Raw genomic sequence first — 23,690 nt, 5'->3', positions numbered from 1 at the left:
CCGGGCATGGTAGTGCATACCTATAATCCCAGCACTCAGAAGGCTGAGGCAGGAGGATTGTTATGATTTTAAGACCAGCCTCAGCTACAGAGTGAGCTCAAGGCCAACCTGAACTGCATAGTGAGATCCTGTCTCAATAAGATAAAAAAAAAAGGAAAGCAAAAAATAGCCTCAAATATCCTGAGCCTAAAGTAATATAGGAAAGTAATAACTCAACTCCACTCAATTAGGAATGAAAAGGGTAAAATCATAATGGATCCTGGAAAAATCCAGAAGATTACTAGTATCTAATTTGAGAACCTAGATGCAGAAGAAATGGACAGATTCTGAGATATATGAATTATCAAAGCTGACTCAGTAACATATAAAAATTCTGAATAATCCAATATTGGTAAATGAAATTAAACAATTTTTAAAAATCTACCAACAAAGAAAAGCCCATATCTTGAAAGATTCATTACTGAATTCTATCAGAACTTCAAAGAAGGCCTAATGGCACTATTCCTCAAACTCTTTAATAAAACTGAATGGGAAACAATATTCCCAAATTCATTCCTTGAACTGAGCATTATCTTGATACCAAAACCAGTGAAGAATTCAACCAAAAAGGGATCTATGAACCAAAGTCATAAAGGAACAACATAGACAACACAAAACCCCTCAGTAAGACACTAGTAAACAGAATACAGCACATCATAAAGATTACAGATCCTAACCAATTAAAATTCATCCCAGAGATGTGGGGATGGTTCAACATATGGAAATTAATAAATGAAAGACACCATGCTAATACTAAGGATAAAAACCATATGACCATCTCAGCAGATGCAGAAAAGAATTTGACAAAGTTCAACACTGATTCATGATTAAAAAAAAACCACCTAAAGAAAATTGGAATAGAAGGTCTTCACCCCAATCTGATAAAAGCCATCTATGACAAACCAATAGCAAACACCATAATAAATGGTCAAAACTCAAAGCTTTCATTCTAACATCAGGTAAAAGATAATGATGTCTACTATCACTATAAGTATTCAACATATATCTGGAAACATTAGCCAGAGCAATTAGATAGGAGAAAGAAACAAAAGAAATGAGGACAGTAAAGAAGTTAAATTATTTCATAAGACCTGATATTGTACATAGAAAACTCCAAAAATTCCACCAACACTCCTAGATTTAATAAACAAATTTAGTAGCACAGAAAGATATAAAATCAACACCTAAAAATTAATAGCCTTCTTGTACACAAATAATAAATAACAAATAATATATTTCAAAGTAGCATTAGGAAAACTAAATACTGAGAATCATGTAATGAATGAAGTAAATGACCTTTACAGTGAAAACAACAGTACTCTGAAAAAAGAGATAAAAGATATCACAAATTGGACAGATATTCTTTGTTTTTGGATGGACAGAACCTATATAGTGCATATTTTCAAAATGATTATACATATTTAACACAATTCTGATCAAAACACCAATAGCATATCTCACAGAACTAGAGAAAACAGTCCAAAATTCATATGGAACCAGAAGAGACCTAGAATAGTTAAAGCAATTTTGACCAACAAAGGCAAGGCAGGAGCCATCACAATGCCTGACCTGAAATTATACTACAAAGTTACCATGATAAAAACAGTAAGATAATGTCTAAACAAAATAAATCAGATCTGAGAATCAATGGAATACAACAGAAGATGCAGAGATAACTCTAAACACACTCTACTACCTTATTTTTGACAAAGGAACCAAACACTTTCACAGGAAGAAAGATAGCCTGTTTAATAAATGGTGCTGGAAAAACTGGCTTTCCACATGCTGAAGATTAAACCTAGACATATGTATCATTTTACACTAAACTAAAATAAAAATGAATCAAATATCTAAATAAAAAGGCAAAATCACTCAATCTGCTGGAAGGCAGAATAGGTAATACTATTGAAGACATAGATGTAGGCTAAAACTTTATCAACAAAACTACAATTGCACAAGAAATATCACAAAAAAAGAAACATCACAACAAATTAACAGCTGGTATCATTTCATATTTAAAATTTTTGCACAAGAAAAGAAATCACCAACAGAGAAAGTGACAACCCACAGAATAGGAAAAATTTTATGAACTATTCCTCAGACAGAGAACTAAAAAAATCATACCTCCAAATTAAAAGAGTCAATTTAAAAATGGACATCTGAAGTGAGTAGACATGTATCAGGTGAAGAAGTACAAGCAGTAAATATACAAAAACATATTTAACATCACTGGTCATTTTAGAAGGTGAATTTAAAACAGCAGTAAGGGTCCATCTCACTTCAGAAAGAGTGACTATTATAAAAAAAAAAAAAATCAGCCAATAACAAATGCTGGTAAGGCTGTGGGGAAAAAGGAATCTTTCTTCACTGTTGGTGGGAATTTAAATTGATATAACCAAAACAGAAATCAGTGTGGAGATTCCTTAAAAAAACTAAGACTCGAGGTTCCATTTGATCCAGGTGTATTCCTTCTAGGTATCCTCCCATGAGTTCAAAGCATCGTACTATACCTATGTATCCACATAGAATTTTATTGTCTAAATTTTGGCAACAACCCAGATGCCCATCACTGGCCAATGTGGTTTTCATATACAATGGAGTACTACACTGATGTAAAGAAGGACAAATTCGAGACATTTTAGGTAAGCAGACCATACTTTCAAGTGAAATAAATCAGACACACATGTTTAAATATTATATTACTTCTCCTGGGTGAGAAACCAAAGGATAACAGGATAAATGAGGACCAAATTGGGAAGTAGGAAGAAAATGTTCAAATGAGAAGGGGAACGAGAGAGGGGGGGTAGGGGAACAAAAGGGGAAAATTGGAAACAAAGCTTTTATAAATAGAAAGGGAAATAAGAGTTGAAGGGAGGGGAGGGGAACTGGGAAAATAATCAAGGTTATCATGTATAGGTAAAAATTCCTTATGATGAATGTGATCATTGCGTATGTCAAAGGTGTACCAATAAAATTAATTTTAAAAATTAATTGATGCTCACATAGCCCTTGATATATATTCTTCCACATCTTTAGTAGCCATTCCCACCAAATGAACCGGTATTTCTAAAAAGAAGTGTCATAAAATTCATCCAGTAGCTCCCTCAATAATTCAATAAAAGCCTAAGGAATGTGTTAAAAAATATTCTATTCCTGGTTCCAGCAAAGTGATGTTTCTGAAAAGTGAATGGACAAAAGACTATTATCTAAATCTTACCTCAATATTTTCAGAGCCCAAATCTAGCCAGAAAGAGCAGTGAAAAGTGAGTCATCATCTGAGAAAGTGAGAGTTTACTGCAAGTCATATTAAATAATACAATATCATGGCTACAAAATAAGAATTATAGAAGGAGATGTAAGGTCAGCTAGCTCAAATCAGTCTCTTTCTCCTGATCAATACACAAACTCCCTTACGACCATCTCCTGCCAACTCAACTATGAATACAACCAATGATGAGAAAAGAAATCACTGTTTCCCAAAGAAACACTTTCCTTTTTCAGATGATTCTAATCACATGCAGAATCCTCCATTCTGACCCTGTTTGAATGAAGATACAAGCCACAAATCTCAGCAAACACTGAAAAGGACAAAATACAAACAAGAGCATGGGATTAGAGAGAACACAAACTTTCCCTACAACAAAAGTCACTGAACACCTTTCTGTCACCACAGTGAAGAAATGGCAAAGTGTGTGTTGAAAGATAGATGTGGAATATAAAATGAAAGGAACCTGGTTGAGTGAGGTCACAGCTTTCATTATGATACACACATACAACCTATTTTGAAGCCTTAATCCCAGTTTCGTGAGTATTGGGCATGCTTAGAAATTCTTGAGCCTGTATGCTACGAAACACTTAGCACAAAAACAATCAGTGTAATTTGTATAGTTAGGCAGAGAAACCATCCCTTGGTCCCTCAAAGCAAGTTTAATAACTGTCACTAGTTATATGAAAGATTATCATAAGAAGGTAGATTGTTCTCCATTTCTAGAACATAATGAGATGTAATAAGTTTTAACCAGAACAATAAAGATTGTGGTTATATATTACAGACAACAAAAGGGATGGGGGAGAAAAGGAGAGAAGAGAAGCGACAAAGAGATTAGAACATCCTGTAGGAATACTCAGTCTTTACATTGATGGTTTTCCATCAGTGCTTTAGACCAGGCTTGGCCCACTAAGTTTCCCTGTATTCCAACATATGTCCATAACCTCAGCCTGGTCACATTTTCAATTCATTATAACATATCTTGTTTATTCCACTTCCACATCTTTATATCCTAATTTGAAAACATGCTCCCTCCCCAAGAAGGCCTTTCCTGATCTGTCCTATCATTTTTTTTTTTACTCTTGGTTTCCTTGAAAATCTAGTACTTTTCCACAAACTCTCACTTAGGCTTTGAAACAGTTCTGCAAGGCAGGCAAAGGAAGGCATATTATTCACACTTCACAGATGAGAAAGTCAAGCTCAGAGAAGAAGATGCCTCAGAGTAGAGATTTCAGTCAGAACTAAAGCCAGGTCTCCAGACTCTTAGGCCAAAATTTGGAGAAACAGTCTATGGCAAAGGTAAATGGTGGAGATTTTAGAGTCTACATAATAAATATTGGTTCTGTAACTGCCTTGTCATGTAACATGTGAGATATTACTTCTTTGATCCTCAGTTTCCTCCTCCTTCATCTGTAAAACAGAGAAAACTATGAATATATTTCATGGGTTGTTGTAAGAATTCAACAAGATAATACATGTCAAACACTTAGATAATATCTATAAAACAGTTCCTTGCTTAGAGTTAAGTATTAGCTTTTCTTGGTATCATTCCCTAGGTTAACATTATCTTCCCCCAGAATGATGAAACAACATCTGAGATGAACTGCCTCCTCTAATAAAGAAAGGGTTTTAGATATTAGTTGTGTAATATTCTTATAATTTCCTCAAGTCTTTCACACTCTACATGTCACCTCCTTTAGAGCAGTTATAAAAGTCCCCTTACCACCACCAAAGAATACTGGACTGGGGAATGACGTGCTTTGCTCATGAAAAGGCTCCCTGATATAAGAGGTTAAATCAAATGAGGAGGAGGTTTGGTGTGTAGGAAAGACCCTTCACAGACTTTATGGTTTCCTTACTAGGCAAGAACACTAGGTGAACTATAGTTTGCCTCTAAGATGAATTATATTCTACTCTACCCATAAGTCTTCCCTTTGGTTGCTTTCCATGGTCTCACTTTGATAAGACATTGACAGAATTAGGTTTATTAGTAAAATATTCACAAAAAGGAGTGCAGGGACAGGATCTTTAAAAGTTGATTTCTTCTACACTTCCTTTTCTTTGCTTGGTTTGAGCTAAAAGAAAGAGAACGTTTCTATTTAAACTATCTATATATAAAAATACAAAGCCTTGCCCTGCCTAATTCCATGATGAAAGCCACAATAAGCAAGCTGAAAATAAAGATGACTTGAAATTACTTATCTCTCAGAAAGCTTACAATTATTTGAAAGATATTCAGAAAGGAAAAATTAAACTAAACTAAACTAAATTAAAAATCCTACAAGATGTTAGCCTAGAAAAGCATTGGCTTTGGAGTCGGAGCTTGAGGTCTTGCCATAGAAAAAAACTTGTTATGGCAAAGGACATGTACATTCCAATCCAGGATGTGTAATTTTCTCTTTGGGTTGGGGTTAGAGGTCTTTGGAGTTTGTTTGTGAAGGAAGTAACATTCAGAGTAGGAAAAATTTGGGAACATTATGAGAACAATTATAAAATATTTTCTAAAACTCTCATGACTTGAGATAGAAGTTTTTAACAGATATTGCGTTATGGTTCTAGAGGCAAAAAATGCCAAGCCGTGTAATAATAACAATGTAGGGGACCTTATTTAGGTTAGGCCATTTAGGTTAGCTTGACAAGGTCTCCCTCATCATCTGATCTGCAGAGCTCTGTAACTGTCCCAAATCTAATTAGTTCCATACTAAAAGTTCTCCTGAAACATCTGCTTAATATTTTTAACAGCTTTTATTCCCTATCAAGACCGAGGCATTCATGACTACTTAGGTATGTGGTTTTTTTCCTTACTATAACTTTTACTGAATCTCATCTCTTTCCCAATTATCTACACTCTTCCACTTGTCAACTTGTGTGTAAAACATTATGGAGTTCAAGGACTAGAAGGAGATGGTAATGGAGAGGGAATGATAATGGATGTGGAATCTATTTGGGGTGATAAAAAAGAGTTCTGCAGCTAGATAAAAATGGATAGCTGCAGGCAACTCAAATGTTCTGAACTGTATATCTCATAATTTGAAAGGCAAAACTTATGTTTATTTTACCTCAATGAGAAAATAAAGGAGTACAGGCTTAAAAGGTTCATAGAATTCATCGGGCCAAACTTTTCTATCTTTAGAAGAGAAAACTGAAACGTAACAAAGGGAAACAATTTCACTCAAGTTACAGAATTTAGATAAGTCACCTCCAATATTAAGTTTTCATTTCTGTGGCCATTTGAAAGTATTTTCAATGAATAGATTTATAGCAAAGTCCTTTATTCTATAGATATGAAAAGTATCTTCACTGCACACTTGCTTGGCTCTGGATTCCTAGTCACCATATTTTACCTGCTTACCATCAATAAACTGATGGTATTGTTAGTTAGTCATACTCTGTCAACTACTCAGTGATGCCACACTCTTATTAGTGTGAACTGTATCACAACATTTGCATTTGGGGAGGTTTTAACCCACTCCATATTTTTATCCTATTTAACACTACATGGGAAAATGAACTTCTAAGGTTTCGCCCAAAACACAATTTTTCTTTCACTGTACTATAATTTCAGAGCTACTGTTGGTATTATCTCTCAAATAAAATCCATTACTAAATGTGCCCTTAAGAATAATCTATGCTAAAATATACCCTCTTCAAGACCCAGAAACATGATATCTGAAAAACAACAACTTGGTAAAGAGAAAAAACAAAGTTACACATCTCTGGGAATCAGGAGAAAGCTGAGAAGAAAACTAGAAACTACAGGAAAAACTGAATGAATGGAGTACGATTCAGAGAAAAGAATGAAAGAGTCTGGAGAGGGACCCAGGGTCCCATGGTAGAAGGCCTTTTTCTGCTTACAAAGTAAACCAGGAGAGAAATAGCACCTCCAGGGAGAAACCACAGACCAAGCCAGCAGTGCAGGCCCCAAGAAGAGCACAGATATTTTTAGCTGAAAAAATAGCATGGGTTTTTACCGTAGAAGTGATTTATTCAACATGGCAGGCTGCAATTGGAAAAGAAATCCAGTGTAGGACCCACCACATTCAAGAGGATTTAATCAGGAGTCATTTGGGGGAAGAATTAATTGTTGAGGACTGTCCCATAGTACAACTATTGAGAAACTGTACTTTAAGGTTTCTTGTGTCACTCTACCACAGTGACTGGGTGGGAAACAGCGGCAAGAGATAGGCACGAAAGAAATAGATAGAAAGTATGAGCTACAGGTAGACATCTCTGAGACGTTTAGGCTCAGGCAAGGAAGGATACTGAGGCCCCACTCTCTGTGGTGAAAAACAGGCTGATTCTATAAGCCTTTCAGAAGGGGCTGAGTCTTAAAGTGCTGGTATGAAGTCCAGTGATCTGCTTGACTCACTCCTCATCATTATCACCTGGCTAGCTACATCCAGCACACAGCTCAGTAGTCTGCCAACATGAGCAGGGATATATCTTGCCTTGGACAGATGTCACAACCTGCAGTATAAAAACAGAGGGGCCTCTGGACCTGAGGTTGGGGGTACCTCACAAACCTATAGGTTGTAAAAGTAGTCATGACTTTGGTGAACAGATCAACATGGGAACTAGGAGCTGCCAGAGTGAGTATAGCCCTCTTGCAGAAACCACTGGCCAAACTCAGCAGGAAAGGTGGGACAAGATTCAGCATTCACATAAAACCCTAAGTATGGAAACAAAATACAGTTTAGCAATGACTCGCTATCCCTCCCCCAGATATGGTGGATTTCCATACTGCAGTTCCTGGAAATAAACCACTCATTTAAAAACAGGAAATAATTTTTCAATTATTTCACTTTATTGTGAGATTTTCTCTCTTCTTTATTATTTATTCTGATTCTCTTTTTCCACCTTAGTTTTCTCTGGGCTTTATTTTGTTTGTTTGCTTTTTTCTATTATTTTTGTCTAATTCTATTAATTTACTTTTAATACTTAATAGGATATTTTTGCAATTTTCTCTTATAATTCTAATTCTTCTTTTATTTTTCAAATTTTACTACTTTGATTTTTTTCCTCCAAAGTCTTACATATTTACTAATATTACTACTGAGCATTAGTATAGATCTCTTTTCTATGGTTAATGGTGGTACAGTGGTATTGTAACCCAGTCTGTTTTATTATTGTTACTGATTTTGTTGCTAGTTTGTCTTTGTGTCATTAATTATACTGCAGTTCATTTACACAGAATTGTGTGCTGGGCTAATTACATTATACTCTTTCCTCACCAAATTAATGAAGGTACTTGGATCTTGGGACAAAGGCTAAGGCTTATAGTATGTCTCACTCAGAGTAAGTACTGAAAAGTAGAAATGAATTATGCAGTTTCCATACTAGCAAGAAAGACTTTTTCCTATATTCAAACAAAAAAGCTCACCATGCGTGTGCCCTATCACCACAAACATAAAAATACAAGGCAATAAAATGCTTTTAAAAACATTAAATTCTCCCAAAGCTGATGCTTAAGAGTATCAGTAAAAAGGAAATCAAAAGCCAAGCAGAGGAATTAAATGATATGATGACACAAGAGACAAAACTTAGATCCATAAGTTTGTTGGTGAAGTCAAAGATAATATAATGAACCTATTAAACAAAATGATCAGTAATCTTACACCAGATACCAACAAAAAGCTAACTGAGCTAAACAAAACTATATAAAACATGAATGACCATTTCAGCAAACAATGACAGTCCATGAAAAGATACTAAACAGAAAGCCAGGACTGGTAAGTACGAGGTCATGAGTTCAATCCCTAATACAAAAAAAAAAAAAAAAAAAAAAAAAAAAAAAAAAAAAAAAAAAAAAACCCAACAAAAAACAGGAGATTAGAGTTCTCTTGAGTGTATTAGCAGCAAAATGGACTGATATAAGAGCAGAATATCATCAATAGAAGGTGGGGCTGATACAGGTGACCATATACTCAGAGATATCTTAGAAGCAACAAAAGAACATGGAAAATAGATACAAGAGCTGCTAGATAACAGAAAAAAGGTTAACTTATGATTAATTGGAATTAGTGAAAAAATCAGAAGATAATATAAATGGTATTAAAAACACTTGTTTACAGAAACAGTAGCAGAAAATTTTCTAAACATGGGGAAAGAATTTAACATACAAATAAGTCAGGCATGTAGAATCCCTAAGAGTCATGATCAGAAAAGAATTCCATGACACGTCATAGACAAAAATCCCAGAAGTCCAACACAAAAGCAAAATCTTAAAAGTTGTTAGAGAAAAGCAATGAATTGCTTTTAAAGGTAAACCTATTATGATTATATTAGACTTTTCAGCACAAACCTTAAAGGCTAAGAGAGAACTAAAAGAAAATAACTCCAATACAGACTAATATATCCTACAAAGCTATCTTTAAAAATTGATGAAGAAGTAATGTGTTTCCATGATAAAGAGCACTTCAAGAAATTAATGATTACTAAACCAGCACTCCAAAAAACTTCTCAATTACATCCTATCAAGAGACAACAAAGGCATAATAACCATTGTTTGTTTTCTGTTAGTTGGTTCTGAAAAGCCTGTAATGTTTTCATTCTCTTGAATGGTTTTACATTGTCTTGTTTGATACTATAGTATATCAAGGTATACTCAAATATTTCAAGGAAAGAGACTATGGTAACTACTGTTATGTAGGGTTGTCTTGTGATGAAACACTATGTTGCTTAAATTGTTCTGTTATGACTTGTGTTATTATGTCCTCTTTTATCTTAATCTTGTTTTAAAAACAAAAAAAGAGACAACAAAGGCAGCAATATCAAAAAGTCTAATGAAATGAATATACCAAGTTTGAGGGGCAGTTAAACAGAAAAGAAAAAAAAATCAGTGACAATAAAATAATATAATGACAAGATTAAGTTAATATCTTTCAATAATAACTTTCACTGTGAATGGTCTTAATTCGCCAAACAAGAGATGTAGAGATTGACAGATTGAATTAAAATACAAAACTCAACAGTACACTGCATAAGACACATTCAATCCACAATGAAATTCATAAATTAAAAGGATGGAAAACAATATTCCATACAGTAGGACTCTGAAAACAAGCAGGAGTTATTAGCCAAAGTGAACTTCAAGCCACTTTGAGGCCAAGGTCCCTACAAATGGGTTAAGGTAAAAATTCAATAGAAAGGGATAACAGTCAAATATATATATATATGCACCAAATACCAGTACACCCAACTTCATAAAGAAGACACTAATAAATTAGATAAATATCATCATGATTATAGTGGGGGAACTATCATTAATATATAGATCATGTAACCAAAATATTAACAAACCATATCAGAATTCAACCGCACCTTTGAACAAATGGACCTAACAGCTATAAAGATCAGGAAAGAAAGTAATGAAATTGAGACTAAAAAATTACAAAGAATCAATGACTAAAAGAGGTAGTTCTTAGAAAAAAACAAAAAATAGACAAACTCTTAGCCAGTCTTACCAGGGAAAGGAAAGAGATCAAAGTCAATGTAACTAGCAATGAAAATGTTGAAATCATCATGGGCACTGCCAAAATTCAGAAGATTATTTATTAGTAAATACTTCAGAAAACTGTATTTCAATAAACTGGATAATGCAGAAGAAACGGATATATTTCTAGCTAAATGTGAGTTACTAAAACTGAACCAAGAAGATATAACAATCCAATAACAGCCAACAAAGTTAAAATACTAATTGAAAACCTACCAATTAGGAAAATCCCACGATCCAATTAATTCACCACTTATTGCTACAAAAACTTCAGGAAAGATCTAATGTAAATATTCAACAAGGTCATTAATAAAACCAAAAGGGAAGGAATACTCTCAAAATCATTCCTGAAAGCTAGCATTAACCAGATTCTAAAAACAGACAAGGACGCAAATGAATAAGAAAGCTACCTATTCATTTTAATGAATATAGATGCAAAACATCCTCAACATGATACTGGCAAGTAGAATGCAGCAAATCATCAAAAAGATCATAAATCATGATCAGTGAGGCTTCATCCCAATTATACAAGAATGGTTCGACATATGCAACTCAATAGATGTAATATTTGATATGAGGAGAAGCAAACAGAAAAACCATTTCATCATGTCAACAGATTTGACAAGGTCCAAAACCAATTCATAGTACAAAATCTTGAGAAAATAGGGATAGGAATACCTACTCTCAATCCGCTAGAAGCCATATAATGACAAAACTACAGCCAATATCAATTGTTTTGAGGCAGAATCTCACTGTATATTTCAGATTGGCCTTGAACTTGCAGAAATCTTCTTGCCTTAGCCTCGAGTGCTGGAATTACAGGCATCATATTTAACACCATATTAAATGAGGAAAAACTGAAAGTTTTTGCTCTAAAATCAGGAATAAGTCAAGGACATTCACTATCTCCACTGTTGTTTGTTGGAGGACTTGAAATATTAGCTAGAGCAATTAGACAAGAGAAAAATAAAAGGAATAGAAAAGGAAGAAGTCAAATCATCATTATTTGCAAATGCTTTGATTCTTTAAACAGAAGACCCAAAAAATTCTACCAAAAGACCCCTAGACCTAAGAGACAAATTTAACAAGGCAGCAGAATACAAAATCAACACAAAAATCCTGTAACATTCCCGTATGACAGTAACGAACTCACAGAGAAAGAAATTAGGAAAATAATATCATTTAGAATAGTCACAAAAATTTATATTTTTAGGAATTAACCTAAAGAAGGAAGTGAATGACCTCTACATGGAAATTACAGAATTCTGGAAAAGGAGATTTAAAAAGATATCAGGAAATTGAATGATATCTTCTGATCCTATACAAGCATAAGTAGTACTGTCAAGAAGGCCATCTTTTCAATACTGATATATAGATTTAATGCAACTTCAATCAAAATGTCAATAGTATTCCTGAAAGCACTACAGAATTCATATGAAGCCAATAAGAGCAAAGCAAGAGGTATCATAATTCCAGATTTGAAATTATACTGCAAACCCACAGTGAAAACAACAGCATGGTACTGGCACAAAACTGTCATATAGATCAATGAAATAGAGCAGAGGATGCAGAAATTACTCCAGTCGCATTCAGATATCTAATTTTTGAAAAGGGGGACAATAAAAATACACTGGAGTAAATATAAAAACTGTCTGTCACATGCAGAAGATTGAATCCAGACCATATTTCTTACCACGTACCAAACTAAAATCAAAATAGATTGAAGATCTAAATATTAGAACAGGAACACTTAATCTGATGTCAGATAAAAATAGGCAAAATTCTTAAAGATATAGGTATAACCAAGGACTTTCTGAACAGAACCACAAGTGCATAAGAAATAACATCAAGTCAATAAATGAGATTATATCAAATTAAAAGCCCTTTGCACAGCAAAGAAAACAACCAATAGGATAAAGAGACAACCTACAGCACAGGGAAATTTTTTACCAGCTATGTCTTGGACAGAGGACTAACATCTTGAATATATAAGGAACTCAGAAAATTAGATCCCCCAAATAAAAGACCCAATCATAAAATGGCAAGTGAAAAGAATAGGCACTTCTTAGAGCAGAGAAAAACTTATAAAAACATGAAAACGTGTTCAATATATTTGGTCATAAAACAAATACAAATTACAACAATATTTAGATTCCTTCTTACTCCAGAAATCACAGCTGCCATCAAGAAATCAAATAACAAATGATAGTAAGCCTGAAAGGCAAAAAGATCACTTCTATATTTTAGTGGGAATGCAAACTACTATAATCACTATGGAAATCAGTATAGAGATTGCTCAAAAAATGAAAAACAGAAATTCCATTCAACCAAGCAATTCTTACTCTAGGTATCTTTGAAAATGTTAAAGACAGTATATTACAGTGATACATGCATATGTCTATAGTGGCACAACTTGTCATAGAAATGGACTGTATGTCCATCAACAGATGAATACATAAAGAAAATATGGCATTTATATAAAACACAGTAATACTCTGCCATAAATAATGTTCAATTTGAGTCATTGGTAGGAAAATAGATGCACCTTGAGATCATAATGCTAAGTTAAAGAAATTAGATACACAAATGTTAACATCGCATGGTTTCTCTTATATGATAAAGTATAAGAAAGTTAAAGAGCAAAATAAAAGATAATATTGCACAGTGAGATAGATCTTTTGCCAAAGGGAAAAGAGGCTAAGATATAGAGAGGGGAGGAAGGGAAGGCAAAAGAAGGGCACAAAAAAAGAATTAAGAAATATTTTGTACATATACTGACTCCCCACTATGAGTGTAATCATTAAGTAGTGCAAAACATACAAATTTTTTAAATTTTCAAAGAAAATAACCTGCGATTACTACAAAATTGAATATGGAGATGAGTCTACCCCACCTATGTCCCTCAGGCCTGAGAGTCCAATGGAGTGGCAATGTCAATAAACTCACTACCTTAATAAGCCTATTAAAAAAATTAAAGAACTTGGCCAATGGGCAGAATGTATAAGACTATAATTATTATCTTTTCCCCAAATTCATCATACAAAATTAGTTTTCTAATCCATTCTTGGCCTCCTGTGTATATCACAGCATTCCACCATTTATTTACTCTTAATTGAAAATCGACTGGTGAGCTACCATCACAGTAGCATTTTGTCTCTTGAGAGTGACCAAAGCATTCAAGAAAGCACATTGTCCAAAGACATGTTCAGTAGGATACTTAGTTGCAACACCATTCCTATTAATCATTAATCATACTGGCAGTCTCAGTATGTAGAGTCTTCTGTGTGGCCCATGTCCTCACACAAATGCATGAAGGGGATAGACGAAGCCTTGTATGCCCTGATGGCCTCCGTCTAGTCACATGCAAAAGCAGCAGGAAGCTGATGCACATGAAATGATTCATCCAAATGATGAGTAAAAGATAAAAGTCCAACAGTGTGAAGAACAGGAGATTGGTATTCTGGTCTCACAGTTCTGACTCAGAAGGGCTTATTTAAATAGTAGAAATATTAGAAATAATGGAATCCATGTGTTCTCAACAGGCTATAATGGGTAAACAAGAGGAAAAATAATATTTCTTATGCCATTAAAAGTTTGCCATTAGTATTATCACTGAATGCTTTCTGTATGTTGCTTGACTATTTTGTGTATGTTATGGCCACTAGGGAGGCAAGAAAATTTTTAGAGTTATTAAATATCAGCAAGACAACTACACTAGGTGACTTGAGACACTCCCCAAGACCTAAAGATCTCTATTTATAGGAGTCAACAACCATTGTTCACAGATCATCTTAAGAAGGATGAACAAATTCAAGTCTTTTAGTTAGATCCACTTCAATCAAATTGTAACTTAGACTAGATCCTCATTTTATGAAGAATGTATGATCAATCACCCAAAAATACATTTTGGGGCACTAATATTAACAACAAATGGTAACATATCAGTGCTAATGTTTTTGTCTCTGTCTCTGTCTGTCTGTCTGTCTGTCTCTCTCTCTCTCTCTCTCTCTCTCTCTCTCTCTCTCTCTGCTATTTCTCTTTGATTATCTACAAATCATCAAAAGAGGCAAAAATAACAGGTTCACAAGATATCATTTGCACAAGGGAGACCACAGATAGAATATTTATGCTACTTAAAAGAAAAATATGTTTCTAAGGATTCTGAAACAGAGCAATAACTGAACCATCAAACAGAAATACAGGAATGAAAATTGGTTCTGCTCTGCAATTCTAAACACTTACAGGCCGATATTGGTCATATACCATTTTGTAGACTAAATTTCTTCATCTTATATCTTTAATGGGGATGGAAAAGCCTACCATGAAGGGTTCCATGAGGTAGGATATGTCAAATAATACACAAAGGCAAAAAGGAAGGAATTATGATCAGGTAGGTGTAGGAAAGGAAAGAGACATGAAGTCAGGAAACCAAGATCCATTAAATGTCTAAAATGACATTCTGACAAGGAACTCCAGGTTTGAACTACACTAAATGATTTCTCCTCATATAAACTGCATCTCTGCCAGGAGAGAAGAGAAAAAGCAAAATTAAACAGAACTAGCTAGTTATGAGTTTAAAAAGGCCTTCCATTCACTTTTAAGGAAATCACTGTGGCGGATTTTTGTTTTGTATTCACCACCACTATCCCTATAGAAGGATCAGGTGGGTGGGGCTTGAAACTGGTACCAGTTTGATGGTACCAGTTTATAAAATCTATCCCCTGCTTCCATACACACACACACACACACACACACACACACACACACACACACATATACATATATATACACTTGTGTATTAGTCAGATTTTCATAATGCTGTGACCAAATATCTGGGAAAGTCAACTTAAAAGAGAAATAGTTTATTTTGGCTTAAAGTTTCAGAGGTTTTAGTTCATGGCTAACTGGCTCCAAGGCAGAAATACCATTGTGGACGACCATGCAGGAAAGCTGTTCAACTTATGTTATCCAGGAAACAGAGAACAGAAGAAGGGTTCAAAAAGAGGAACTCTTCAAAGGCATGCCCTCAGTGAAATACTTCTTCCAACAAGGTCCCAACTTCTAACAGTGCATTGAACTGGGAACTCAACAAAAGATTAACTCATTGATGAGGGTAATGCCCTCATGATTTATCTACTTTCCAGAAACCAAAACTCTGAACACATAAGCCTTTTGGGGGACTTCTTTTTATTCAAAGTGTAACATCTTATTATCTCTCCATAGACATCCAAGACAGTTGAGTGTTATATGAGAAAACAAATTAAACTGAATGACTTAGTCTAGCAGTTTTCTAGCAGTTACTTCTGTTCAGAGCTGAAGGCCATGTTTCAGAAGAGAGGGTAGGGCAAGTAGGGAATGGCCTCTTCCTACTCCAATCAATATAGAGAAATAGACCAAATATAGTTAGAAGTAAATTTTCTAGAAAAGGGAAAAAGGCCAGACAAAAAGGTTTGTTTTCCCAGGTGTCTCCGTATTATAAGTCTATTGTATGACATGACTATCTAGTCTTCTGGGATCAACCAGATTACACAAGGATTCAGAGAGGCATCCTACCTGGAGCCAGTAAGTGCTCTTCCCAAAGATCAGTCATAGTTCTTTAAGACTGGCACAGACTCAGTACACACCTTTAGTTCTGGCCTACAGTGGCCCCAACTTACCCCATGCCTGACTTTAGCACCGAGTTTGGCTATAACTGAGTAGTAAGACAAAAGATGGGAAGCAAATGTAAAAGAGAGGTATGCTTGAAAGCCACACTTGGCAGACAGCCCAGAAATTCCATAGTCTAAAGCTAGCCTAAGGAGTCAAAAAAGGGAGAAGCTGATCTCAGAGGAGTCATGAAGAAGCCTGCATATACTGAGGGATAAGAACCTAACCAACATTACCAAACAGACTGGCTCTTATGCGTTAACCAGAGATACTGTAACTTTCTTCCAAGGACAGCAAACATGAAGTCTATCCATTGTAGAACTGTAACTTAAGGACAAAGAAGAAACTAACAAAGCTGCCAGGGCTAGGTTACCATTATCTGGTCCTCACAGTAGAAATGTGCTCCTTTGCTGAGTAGCACCCTTCTGCTTTGAGCTGACCATCTACCTTATCTGAAGACAATGTAATCCTTCAGATTCCCTCTCAGAAGAAGAATAAGCATAATTTCTCATAAAGACGTAATCTTCAGACTTAGAATTTTGTTTTCCTATTCACTAGTTCTTTTGAGTCCCACAATGATCCAAGGGAATAAGGAAGATACTGAATCGTGAGCCACAAAAAGTACAGGTACTCCTCTTTCTAAATTACCTGGTCACTAGAGAAGATAGTTTCTTTATTTGCTGTTTTTCATCTGTAAACAGTAACTGAACCTTTGTCCTACACTCTGCTAGTCTTGTAACTCTATAGGCGGGGGGCAAATTACAACATGCTTAGAAAAACTCTCTCAAATTGTAGCATACATTAAAAGGTAAGGACCTAATATCTGAGAAAAAGTACAACACGTTGTCCCATTTTACAGGAAAGAAAAATAAAAGGTTCAAAGATGTCAAGAAATATGCCAAAGATCATGCCACTCACAATTGGATAAAAGATATAAAATCAATTTCATCTGACTGTCAGGCCACTAATCTAAAATTGTTAGTACATTCTATGGGATGTAGAACTCTATGAGATGATCCCTGTGGAGGGCTAGATATCCACAAACAAATGGAAATGCTAGAAAAATGTGCTTTCCAGTCCTCCTTCCCATGGTGATTTTATACATTTTTTGGGTTTTTTTAATGATTTACTTTGTTTTCTTGCTACACTTAAGGTCCCTTTTAACCTTCAAATCACCCACAGAGAAGGATTTTACATCAATTATTTATATTTCAATATAAATAGGCTAAAGCTAATTTAGGTATTCCTTTACTTACAATGGGTTTCTTTCTACCAGAGCTAAAGCAATAATTGTCAATTTACTCCTTCAGTACGAAGGCTCTTCAGAAAAGACTCACTTCTAAAAACCATAACATATTCAAGTGCTTCTGAGTATTACTGTTCTAGCAAGCCTCCATTAACTAGTACAAGAGGCCTGAGAGAAAGCTCCTCATATCAGATACTCTTAGTTAGCACTTGTCTTTCCTGCTCAAGGAGGTGGCAGCTTTTAAGTGCTTGGGAGTCACTGTGGTCCAGGGATTGACAAATGATATTGGTAAGATAATAGAACATTTAATATTAAGAAGCCATGAGGAAAGAAAGGAATTTTTTGTTTATTGTAATGATAACTAAATAAAGAAAAAGAAAAAATACACACACACACACATATATATACATATACATATACATACATACATATATATATATATATATATATATATATATATATATTATGTTATGTTGATTTTCCAAAGTTCTTTACTATCCAGTGTGCCACAGAACTAGACCTCATCTTGAGGCACGTAATTATGGTCCTCTTCTCTTCAAGTCATCACCAAGGAAGTACACATATGATATTAGAGAGGCCTAAGGTAGACCAGGGGTTGACTAAACAGAGAAAAGAGGACCAAGACTTCAGTTCACAGATTTAAACTCAGGCAATCAATCCAGATCATAAAGTCATTCTATAGGAGTTACACAGGAGTTAAGTATAGAGGAATATACCTTTAGTTCCAGGACTCTGGGAGGCTAAGGCAAGCAGATCACTTATACTGAATGGACTGAGGATTTGTGATGCCCCGGGATTCAACTTTCAATCACACAAACACACACAGACAAACACACACACACACACACACACATACACACACACACACACAAAATAATCATACAGTGGGGCCATCTTGGAAAGAAAGCTTCACTATTTGCCAGATATGGTGGTGGGTGCCTACAAACCTAGCACTCTGAGAGGCTGAGGCAGGAGGATTACAAGTTTGAGCCCAATCTGGGCAATTTATCAACTTTAGTGAGCTTCTGTCTCAAATAAGGGCTGCAGATGTAGCTCTGTAGCTCAGTGTGAAAGCCTTCAGTTTAATTTCTAATATTACAAGAAAGGCTTACTACCTAGAGAACAATTTAGTTTCTCCTACTGTTGCAAACTCTTAAATATCACCTTTCTTGTGTAAATACATCATCTTTCAATAAATTTGTTTGCACTAAGTATAACACAAAGAACTGAAAACAAGGAAGCAGTTCAGGCTTGACTAAGAGATGCTACCAGGTTCTCAGAATTCAAGGAGACTTAAAAACAGTCTTGCCGGTAGGAGGGGGTGAAGTACATGATGCTTAAAACTGCTTTCAATTTGGGGTTTCTAAGAGAGGTCTACAAGGTGATCTACTTTGCCTGAATTTAAAATAATCATTTGAGTTATGAATATAACTAGAAAGGTTTTCTCTGATCTGAAGACGGCTCTATATTGTTTTAAATCACCTTCAATTAACCAAATATTACAGAGATATTGTAATCCATAGCATGTGCACAGTGAGAAATCACTAAGATGAATCTCATGAATTAAAGTATTAACAATGCAATTTCAAATTCTAATGTATGGAAAAAAAACCTCAACCTATGGAGAAAGGGGTCCCACTAATATCTCCCTTAAATCACAGAGCCTATAATATGTTACCTCTAGGGCTTTATTGCGTGCCCTTCAGCACAGATGGTTAAGGCTAGAGGTTTATGATGATTTGAAGTTTGAATGGATAAGCAAAACTGGCATATCTAAAATCATCCCAAGCTTGACAATGTACATTTCCAATTGGACATAGACCCCCACTTACACCTTGAATCAGACTGCTTCACTCTGGAAAATTACCTGCCTGGCTGCTATAAACACCTAAGTTGGCCACCTCAGCAAAGGTAGGCTTTCTAGTTCTCATCCACAGTGAGTCTAGGGTTTCACGCAGATGAAAAGCTTTTCTCAAGGTCCTTTTTGGCTGCAAAAGGAGACATTATATAAATAAAAGCCAAGTAACACTTTAATAGTGGTCTTCCCCACAAACAGGAGAGGTTGAGATTCTGTGATATTTTATTTGTACAGAAGCAAGGAATGAAACAAATAATCTTTTATAGTTTCATCTCCACACCTCCAGGCAAAGCAGAAACCAAAGAAATGTAGAATGTTTTTAAAAATTAAGAAAAAATATATCTAGGTCTTGATGGCAACTCAGCAGGCTCCTTATGTTTTGACCAAACTCAAGATTTTTCACACATGCCTCACCTTCTATCAATAACTGTGTTCCATACACAACTTGCTTTCAAGATGGCTGCAATTTCTCCCAAGCCAAGGCCCAATATAAAAATAAAGATTTCTTTTGTGCACAGTAACTAAACAAAGGTGTCTGAATGACTTGAAGTTGAGGCCCAGCAGGTAAAAGGAAGCCTACAATAGGGATTGGATTTGCTACTTATAGAATCATATCACAGTAGACTGTTCACAGTTCCTACAGGGGATACCAGCCCAGGAAACCAGATAATGATGTTAATCGATTAGATATAGAGATAAATATTCAGCAAGCTATAATTCATTAAACCTAACCAAATACTGGGATGGTACATCAACCCTTGTTCTTATAAAGTAACATACCCAGCACATAAGAAAAAGAAGATGAGAACACATACACAAACACACAAATGAAAATATGAAATTCTAAACAATGAGGGAGACAGATTTGACTACATAGAAGACAATACACCTGGAAATTTCTTGTGTGGGAAATGGACACATCATATATTACAAAGCATTTACACAAGACCCAATTATCCCCATTTTACAATCCCCATTTTACAAAGGAAAACTAGGTGCATATCCAATGACTAATGACAAAACTTAGCCAAGAATTTGGGTTTCTTAGATTTTACATTTGGCTTTAACAAGACTAACAACAGATAAGGCTAATATAGACAGAATCATACTAACAAGTCTTGATCATCCATCCCTGGGCTTACATGTTCACACAAAAATGAAACTTTCAGAGCTGGGGATGTGACTCAGTCATACATCTTTTGCCTTGTATGCACGAGGCCCTGATTTTGATCCCCAGCACCACACATACATACACAAAAAGAAGCTTTCAGACAGGAAATAGAGTCTGTCACCAATCTGATCCAACATTATTCAAAAGTATGCAGGTGGTATGGAGTCAGGGTTAAGACTTTTCCTTGTTATTATACTTGCCTGCTATTTGCCAAATAACTTAGCAATGATGTTCCCAAGATGCTAATAAATCTTATCTCAGGGTAAGTTTGAATAAATAAGGCAACTCTCTTACAGTATAAAGGTACAAATTCCAAGAAAATATCTATTTACCAACTTTATGAGGACTAATTTAGTGTGATCCATTTCTATGTCCTACCTAGACATGTTAGAGCTTGAACAGATTCTAGAGTACTTGACAGATGAACAAAATAAAACCCCAAGATTGTATAGTGAATGAATGTTAAAATCATAATTAAAAATCAAGTGTGCCATTTCTTAATCTAGATAGCACTGTTTTCATTATATTATTCTTTTCTCCAACCAAAGACAATGTAGGATAACAGAGACATTATTTCCACTTTTAAAATCTACTACAAAAGGGCTTCTGTAACGTCTATCATGGAACCTTTTGTTTATTATAGTCTTTTATAAATGTCTATTATAGTCTATTATAAATGTTTATTATAGTCTATTATAAATGTAAGTATAAACAGTCATTCATAAAAATGAAAAGATCTGTCTTCAAACTAATATCATTCATTCAGCAGCTCAATATGATTTTCTCTACTGGTGAAGCCACAAAAACTGGCCCCTAAGATTTCCTTGTTACTCTTCCTTAGTGAGATAAAGGTCTTTTAAAACATACAGAAAAGTTCACAGTAATCAACTAAATACTCTATAGTATAAGGCAACATGGAACATTATCTTACTTTTTAAAGTAATAAACACCGCTATAGTAGAAAGAATATAGAAATTCTGAGTTTTGACTTAGTGATTACTATTACTGCCCCAGGTTTATCATCACAGTATTTATTGTAAACTTAGATTTATACTGTTGTTACTAGCTATAGGAGGTTAGTGAGCAAAGCTGCTGAAATGCTGCTAGTATAAACTGAGATACTAAAAACCAAATTTCAAAAATTCAATCACTATTAATAATTTATGTTTTATAATATATAGTACTATAAACCATTTTTTATATACTGGTCTAACATGTGAAAACTAATTTTACTTATAATTTTCATTTTTTAAATGTGATTATTAAAAAATTTAAATTGCATTTGTGACTCTCACTATATATTCTATTGTCTGACAAAAAATCAGTACCTCTTAATCATGGCTATACAGTAAAATATTCTGGGAACTAGGTTAAAAAATTCTAATTTCTGAGTCGTATCTTTGAAGATTCTTATTGAATTAGCCTGGATTCTAGCTTGTAGCCATATTTGCTTGTTTAGAATTTCTTTAACTGCTACTCAATCAATTTACTTTGCTATACAGCCAGGGGTGAGAACCACTGATAATCATTCTATACCAAGTGGCTGCTGGTGTTGTATGCCTGGAGGAACAGTCCTCTTGTTTTGGATTTAGGAAGATCAATAAATGTTTGTTTACAGATATTCTGCAGCCTGATTCTGTCCTTTGCATCTCCAAACCATCCTGGTTTACTCAGTCACCTGCCCTCCATGTCTTGATTTACTGTATATTATAAATGTGACATTTTCCTGGAAGTAAAATGCTTTTGTATTTGGGTGTGATTTAATCTTCTTTTAAAGAGACAGGGGCTTATAAACACAAGAAATCTAAGCCGTATGTGTATAGAACCTAGCACTAGTCCTTAAGGCTCATAGTTATTGATGTGCTCTTTATGACTACCCTTAGGTTCGATTCATCAACTGGTGAAGCTGATCTGTGATGCAGATGGCATCTTGAAATGTTAATGAAAGATGGTACATATTCAAGGAAGAAATAATTGGATATATCTTTAAGGATAGAAAAGGATGAGTGTTCAATTTTTTTTACCTCTCCCTTTGGTCAGTGTCTTCACCTAGATCATCCCAACCAGATAATGATACATTCCAGTTTTGTAGCCCTCCAATAAAGGAAGCCTTTTTTCAACCCCTAGGAGCAATCTTGGAGCTAATTTCTTTGAGCTAATAAGGTGGTAGTAATGATGATGATGATGATGATGATTATAAAGCAAATTATTATCTGCTGTGTACCTGTTAAGTATCAAGCATTATGATAGATATTTTACTTCCAGATGTCATTTCATTAAGTTTGTATAAAATTGCACTAGCTCTAATTTTAAGATAAGGAAACCAAAGATCAGGGAGATTAAAAATTGTGTCAAAATTTACAGAAGCAGAAGGTAGTAAAGCTACGTCTCAGCTTATCTAATTCCAAATACCCTGCTTCTTCCTTCATATTACTCTACCATAATGTAATCCTTGAGGCTCTTCAATCTCCCAAGTTTTTGTTTGTGGTGTAGAAGATTCAGGCCCTATATAAGGGAAACTAACACAAATAATAGGTTTTATGGTCATAACACACCCTCATGATCCTTTGCTATTTGTCTTGCCATGAAGCAATTTTCACATTTTATCTCATTCACTGAGACATGCCATGACATTAGAGAACTGCCAATAGCATTTTGTAGATGAAAGAATCTAAGCTTACAATAAAGAACAAATTCCATCTCACAATCTTAAGGAAGGTCAAGAGCTGGGACACCTGTCCAGTGTTCTTCCCCCACAGCACCCAATTAGGTGACTCAGAGGAAGAAAAATTTGCTGGAAATTCCCTCCTAAGAGTACCTTTGTTACTGTCCAGGTTTTTCACAGTACAAATGCAAGGCCTTGTAAGCCCCTGTAGGCTAGCTGCTTACCACACCAAGCACATTTTAGATACCAATCATTTGACTTTCTTTCAATAAGTAGTTGGCAAT

The 23,690-nt window shown here is 34.9% G+C and overlaps 1 protein-coding gene across 8 annotated transcripts in view; it reads right to left on the bottom strand.

Annotated features, from left to right (window-relative positions):
* The window catches only part of Arhgef9 (Cdc42 guanine nucleotide exchange factor 9), a 193,396-nt gene that overhangs the window by 94,306 nt on the left and 75,400 nt on the right, over window positions 1–23,690 (bottom strand). The gene's annotated exons all lie outside the window — the stretch shown is intronic.

Source organism: Cavia porcellus, unplaced genomic scaffold, assembly GCF_034190915.1.
Source record: "Cavia porcellus strain 051 isolate PalLab524CR breed Dunkin Hartley unplaced genomic scaffold, mCavPor4.1 scaffold_3, whole genome shotgun sequence".
In the NCBI taxonomy this organism is placed as follows: domain Eukaryota; kingdom Metazoa; phylum Chordata; class Mammalia; order Rodentia; family Caviidae; genus Cavia; species Cavia porcellus.
This window is presented reverse-complemented; position numbering and strand designations above follow the sequence as displayed.